Genomic DNA, 6,607 nt, shown 5'->3' with positions numbered 1-6,607 from the left:
TCACACAGTAATCTTTTATTTGTTCTGTAGCTTTCATCCTACTGAACATTAAATATTGCATGGCACAGTAAGCAAGTCTAACTGAAACAGTTATTGGTTTAATCCAGACTCTGGAATCTTTATATTTCAAGAAGATAATAGTTTAAAAAATAAAACTATTTTACAATCTATAATTATTTACATATAAGAAAATATTTATTTTCAACATATACAGTATATATATACATACATATATATTTCTAGATTGTGTGTGTGCGTGTGTGTGTGTGTGTGTGTGTGTGTGTGTGGTCTCCTGATTAGCCTGCAGTCGGTGCTTAACTTTCTGTTTTAACTCTGCAGGGTCCTTGTAGACGTTATTATTGCAACAAAAAATCAAAAAATCAAAGTGAATTCTTAGTGTTACTCTTGAAGCAATAGAGGTGCAATTGCTGAAATAGCAGCCAAGCATTGTGCTATACAACTAACTCACAGCTTGGTGCAATGGCCCCACTGAGAGGGAAATGTAGGGGAACTGCCTGAGCTTTACTACATCTGCTCCCTGCTGCTAATGAGCTTTAACCTGTTTCATTCTTATTATGCTTACTGTTTAGATATTTTGCTTGCAAAATTAATTCTATAGCTGGGAGAACACATGAAAGAGGATATGATTTGTAAAATAGGCCTGTTTAAAAATTAAAAGGTATCAGCAAGGGAGATTAAAGGCAATAATGAGTGATGTGTTACTTAATATCAATTCAAGGGCAAGCTCAGGTGGAACAGCTGATGCTGTTTCTCAGTTCTCTTTCCTCCTGAGACATGGGCTGAAGCTGTAGGAGACATTTTCTTTGTTCTGCTTTGTACATCTGTACTGATATGGTGTGTGTGTGCATATGTGTGTGCATACGTGTGTGTGTATGTGTGTGTCTGTCTGTCTGTCTGTCTCTGAGTTTTTGTGTATATGTGTTTCTGTGGGTTTGCCTCTCAGTCAATGTGTCTGTCTGTCTTTCTGTCTATTTATGTCTGTCTGGTGTGTATGTGTGTGTATGTATGTGTGTGTGTGTGTGTGTGTGTGTGTGTAAATCAGTGTATAAAATCATGCTCTGCTTTGAAGTTCTGAATGAGTTCCTAAATGGACTCAAATTTTTGGTGGTATGTAAATCTGAAGATCTGTTGTTCAGGCAATAGTATTTTATTATAAGGAAGAATCAATGGAGTTCTTTTATATGTATATAAAACTTTTGTTTATCTTTGTTCTTGATAATTTCATACATGTATATAACACATTCTTGCTTCTTGTACACAACCCTATTGTATCTTTTTTCCACCCGTCGACCCTTTGTCTACTTTTCAAGTCCCAGACCACATTTATATCCTTGTGTTTTGTCTTGTGATTCACTGAGTTTAACCAGGCCCATCTGAGTGAACATAGGTTTGACTTACCTATGAGTACTTAAGTGTCAGTGACTGTCTTGCCTAGAATCCATCAGTAGATAATAGTTTGATGGATCAGGTATGATCCAATGGGTGCCTCCCCTACCCACAGTTGACTGATTAGTGGACCAGTTTGTGCAGACAGAGTGCAGCCAACTGTAACTGGTGTGAGATCACAATTGCAATGGTTGTATCATGCATGACCATAGAATTCTGCAGTCCTACTCTTTACCATCTAGCTCTTAATATCATTTCCACTCCCTATACATGATGTGTTCTGTGCCTTAGAGAAGGTAGTAGAAGTATTCTGTGTGGGGCTGAGTTTTTAGTTGTCAGTAACTCTCAGGAGCTTGAGTAGCGGATTATTGCAAAGGGGAAATTTCTCTGGGTTATGCATTTGCTTATGAGTATAAACATAAAGATTTTAAAGATGGTTTGGTTTTGCATCTCTTTAACTAATAGTTGTAGGTTCCTCCCTAGGGCCCAAGATATCATCATTCTTGTGTATTTGACTGGCCTGGATTTACTCCTGTGGAGCTGCATGCAAATCCAGTTCTGGAGGAGTTGACTATTACCACACAGCTGTGTCACTGTTGCACTAGTGGGTGCTTCTTACCTAAAGGGTTGGTATTTTAATTCACAGTATTCACAGTTGAGTGAGATACCTTTTCTTCCCAGCAACCTATATATCACCTTCCAGAGCTTTGAAAACCAGCTAGCTGAGAAAATTTCCAGCTCTGTTCCAGACTGGTTTCCCTATATCTTGCAGCAAACATGTGTAGTAGTAACTCCTGCACCTAAGGTTCTGGGATCATTGTGGAAGAGAGGATAGAAAGAAGTAAGAACCAGAGAAACAGAAAGTTTTCTGGGATATTGTCTCTCCTAGAAATGTCAGAATGAAGCCTCAAAAACATAGCTGCCTAAATGACCAAAACAATAACAAAAATAGCCACTCAATGGGGAAGTCTCAAAAGGCTTCAACCCTAAACAATCCTAAACAAAGAACCACAGGCAAGAGTGCCAAAGGCAGGAAGCATAGTCTTCTCCAGGGCATAGGCTCCCAACTGGTGATCTGGTTCCAAATGGTCAGCTCCAAAACCTACAAGTAATATCATACACCTACAAGTAATATCACATAGACTGAGCAGATTGTGTTTATATACTTAGGGTGTGTGCGTGTGCGTGTGCGTGTGTGTGTGTGTGTGCATCTGTGTGTGTAAGAACAATTTAGAAAAGAGAAACCATGAATTTGAAAGATGGAGACCAGGCAGAAAGAAAAGAAGGAAATTATATAAGTGTAATTTCAAAAATAAAAGTCTATTATAGAAATGGGGTAGTATGATCAGCAATAGTGTCTTGTTGACATATTTCACTGAGCAACCAAGAGAAATAGCAAGAATGCTGTACTTTGGGAGGGGTGGCTTCTGGAGCTTCTCTGCCAAACAAATCCTCACAATTTGTTTGTGTCACACCTGGTAATGGCTTCTCATAACCTTGGCCTCATGACCTAATCAAAACAAAGAATTCAAACTGTATAGACTTTGGGATTATTGTAAACAAAGACCATAATTTATAAAAACCAAATATGTAAATATATTTCAGCACTACCCGAATATATGTAATCAACTAGATAGAAACTTCTATTTAAATTTTAATTTCCAACATGTTCTCTCTAAACTTGCTAGCATAATGTGATGTGTGTTTCCTGTCTTATGGAGTAGAAATAAAAATTTAAAATACATATTGCTTACCATAACTGGACAAAGCTAATCAACAGATTAATACAAACTCAGGCCTGTGCTATTGGTGGGAATATGAGCATCATTTTGAGGTTTGTAGAATCATCTTCACCATTGTTGTCAGCAACTCTGTCAACAACAAGCCTACAATACTCTTTCTTAAATGGAAACTAAATGTATTGAAATTTCAGCTGACATTTCACATTACCTTTGCAAAGAACATAGTCTGATACTCAGCAAGAGAAGCAGCTTACACTCTTGCAATGTTTCTCAATGTTTTACTCTTAAGAGTCAGAAAGAAATTAGTACAGCTTCTAATTTTGCTCTTCATTTTTCTTATTGAAATGTCATTTCTATATGAGAAATCATACTCTATCAATATGTTTACCTATGACTCAAACTGGATGGAAGGTTAAATTTTAAAAACCTATAAAATCAACACAGTATAATGAACAGTGTGATTGCTTTGTGATGACATGATAACTATTTTGGATTTAGTCACAAATGTATAGCTATTTATTTAGAATAGCAATTATTTAATAGTGATATTTATAACATTTACTATTAAATATCATTAAGCAACTTATATTATTATGCATTTACTTCTACAGATTGATAATGAGATATTGCAAATTAGTATTTAAAAATTATGGCTTATAAGATACATCTTTTTACCAAATAAATGATAGCTCCTTTGACTTGATTTACCTTCTGCTTGGCAAAGCTATACCATAGTATGTTCTATGATGTCTCATTTCTGCATCATTTTTATTGGACGCAAAATCTCTTGCACACTGTATGGTTGTGTTTGTCTCTGCTTGACACAGCACATCACTTATTTCCTAAGTACATGTAAGTTTTCTTCTTACCAGTGTGAGAGGATTAAAGTGGTGTGTCATTCCCCTACAAAGTTATTTCACATGTCAAATCATTATCTCAATTTATTATATTTGTTATAAAATGTAAATATAATTTACTAAAATTCTTTTAATGGTGGGTGAATCCTTAAAGCAGATTATTTTTGTAAATGACAGATGAATGTGGCAACACTAATATTGACTGTAGTATGTATTACCATTTTTGCTCAAATTCGCCTATGTTGGAGCCAAATTAACACCTTACCTGAGAAAGATGACATTTTGCTGAATTTTTCAGGGATCAGTCAAGTAGAAAGGCATTTAATAATGTATTAGAAACACATGAGTGTAAGTTCACATGACAGTATCCAAACATAAGCTGAGCAACCAGACCAATCAGAAATGCTTGCATTACTACCATAACAAAGTTGAGAAGGGGATTAGTGTCATCCTCACATTACAGACAAGAAAGCCAAATTCAATGATTATCCTGAGATCACACAGCCAGAGTGCGATAGAGCCAGAATCTAAGTCTGAATCATCAGATCAGAGCCTTAATAGTGAAAGAAAAAACACAACCAGATACATCAGGCACTTTCAAGTGCACGCACATGTATATGTGCATGTATATGTATGTGTGTGTGTGTGTGTGTGTGTATACACACACACACACACACATACATACACGTATCTCCACATGTAACTCTCAGTCCTTCTCAAAGAAATTTCTTTTTGCAGCAGATGAGATTTTTACAGAGATCCACAACTGATTAAAATGCAGAAGATTAATGACTATGAGATGCTCAACTTCAATTGATACATCTAAAATGCAACCACTATACCTAAAGTTCAGGACAAATGGCAAAAGAAGGCAAAGAAAGTGCGAAATCCAGAGGACCAGGATACCTCTTTCCAGATAGAATCTTCTAGACATGACAAAAGAACTGCTGCCAAGTGCTCATTTTTATCTCATAATGCTCTCGCAAAGGGAATATATATATAAGAGCAGAACTTTAAATATTACATGCAACGCCTATTTCACTGCAGGCATGAGTAATATACATTAAATTTTTATTAAATCGATATCTCTAATTGATTTAAAATGATAAGATACATCTCTTTCAAGATAGTAGCCAAGTTTATTATCTGACCAAGGAGGAACTGTAAAGTTCATTAGACACATAGATATGTATGTGCCCATAATTATGAATTCTAAGTCATGTGTCATATTTTAAAAGGCAACCAAAGAAGGAAGGGGGGCTTGGGTTGTTTTCTTTTTTAATATTCAGTGTAAATTAAGTTTTTCTCAGTACTAATATTTTAATTCATTGCTTTATTAAATTGTTAGTACATTTGACATCTTATTTTCTAAAGTAATATTTTTCTAATATAACATATAATCAGAGACATTTGGAACATCTATTATGACATAAAGAAAGAAATGAAAATAACCTCTCTTTAGCCAAAACCAATGACAGCTCAACACGTTGATACATATTATTACCAGTATTTTATTATATAATACAATATATTTTGAATATAATACTTTTCTGTTATCTGGCAGAAACATTTTCTATGTTTCCAATTATTTTCTGTGGGGATATTTACAATGATTTTCTTAGATTTCTGAACTTGAATTTGAGGGTACAAATTGAATGAACATTTGAAAATTTGAGGTATCTCTCTGCCCCATCTACTGCGAGAATGAAGACCATTCTCAGCAATCAGACTGTCGACATTCCGGAAAATGTCGACATCACTCTGAAGGGGCGCACTGTCATTGTGAAGGGCCCCAGGGGAACTCTGCGGAGGGACTTCAATCACATCAACGTAGAGCTGAGTCTTCTTGGAAAGAAAAAGAAAAGGCTCCGGGTTGACAAATGGTGGGGTAACAGAAAGGAACTGACCACTGTCGGAACTGTCTGCAATCATGTTCAGAACATGATCAAGGGTGTTACACTGGGCTTCCGTTACAAGATGAGGTCTGTATACGCTCACTTCCCCATCAACGTCCTTATTCAGGAGAATGGGTCTTTGGTTGAAATCCGAAATTTCTTGGGTGAAAAATACATCTGCAGGGTTCGGATGAGGACAGGTGTTGCTTGTTCTGTCTCACAAGCCCAGAAGGATGAATTAATCCTTGAAGGAAATGATACTGAACTTGTTTCAAATTCAGCTGTTCTGATTCAGCAAGCTACAACAGTTAAAAACAAAGATATCAGAAAGTTTTTGGATGGCATCTATGTGTCTGAGAAGGGAACCGTGCCTCAGCTGACGAGTGAGGCCTCAGATTCCTAGCTCCAGAAACAAGATCCTGATCACAAGTACAATTTGGACAATAAAAGACTTATATATTGAAAAAAAAGGAAAAGAAAATTTGAGGTAAGCTAATCTAAAGTAAAATGTTAACTTAAACCATTTATTGAATAACCATCAGAAAGTAGATCAATGCTATTTATCTGGGATTTGAACTATGTCAGAGATAGTCACTGTTAGGGAGGGGCTCATGCTTGAGTACTTGTTTTAGGTAAATGATAGACTCTAACCAGAGACTAGTTCTTAGTCACTTATTTGGGGTTTTGTTTGTATTTTGAGACAAGC

At 36.0% G+C, this 6,607-nt stretch overlaps 1 pseudogene; it reads left to right on the top strand.

The window, feature by feature from the left end:
- Window positions 1-5,708: 5,708 nt before the first annotated feature.
- Window positions 5,709-6,304, top strand: LOC114620738 (annotated as a pseudogene).
- The last annotated feature ends 303 nt before the right edge of the window (window positions 6,305-6,607 follow it).

This window comes from Grammomys surdaster, unplaced genomic scaffold, assembly GCF_004785775.1.
Source record: "Grammomys surdaster isolate TR1022 unplaced genomic scaffold, NIH_TR_1.0 170, whole genome shotgun sequence".
Lineage (NCBI taxonomy): Eukaryota > Metazoa > Chordata > Mammalia > Rodentia > Muridae > Grammomys > Grammomys surdaster.
The sequence above is the reverse complement of the archived record's forward strand: the minus strand, read 5'-3'. Positions and strand labels throughout refer to the sequence as shown.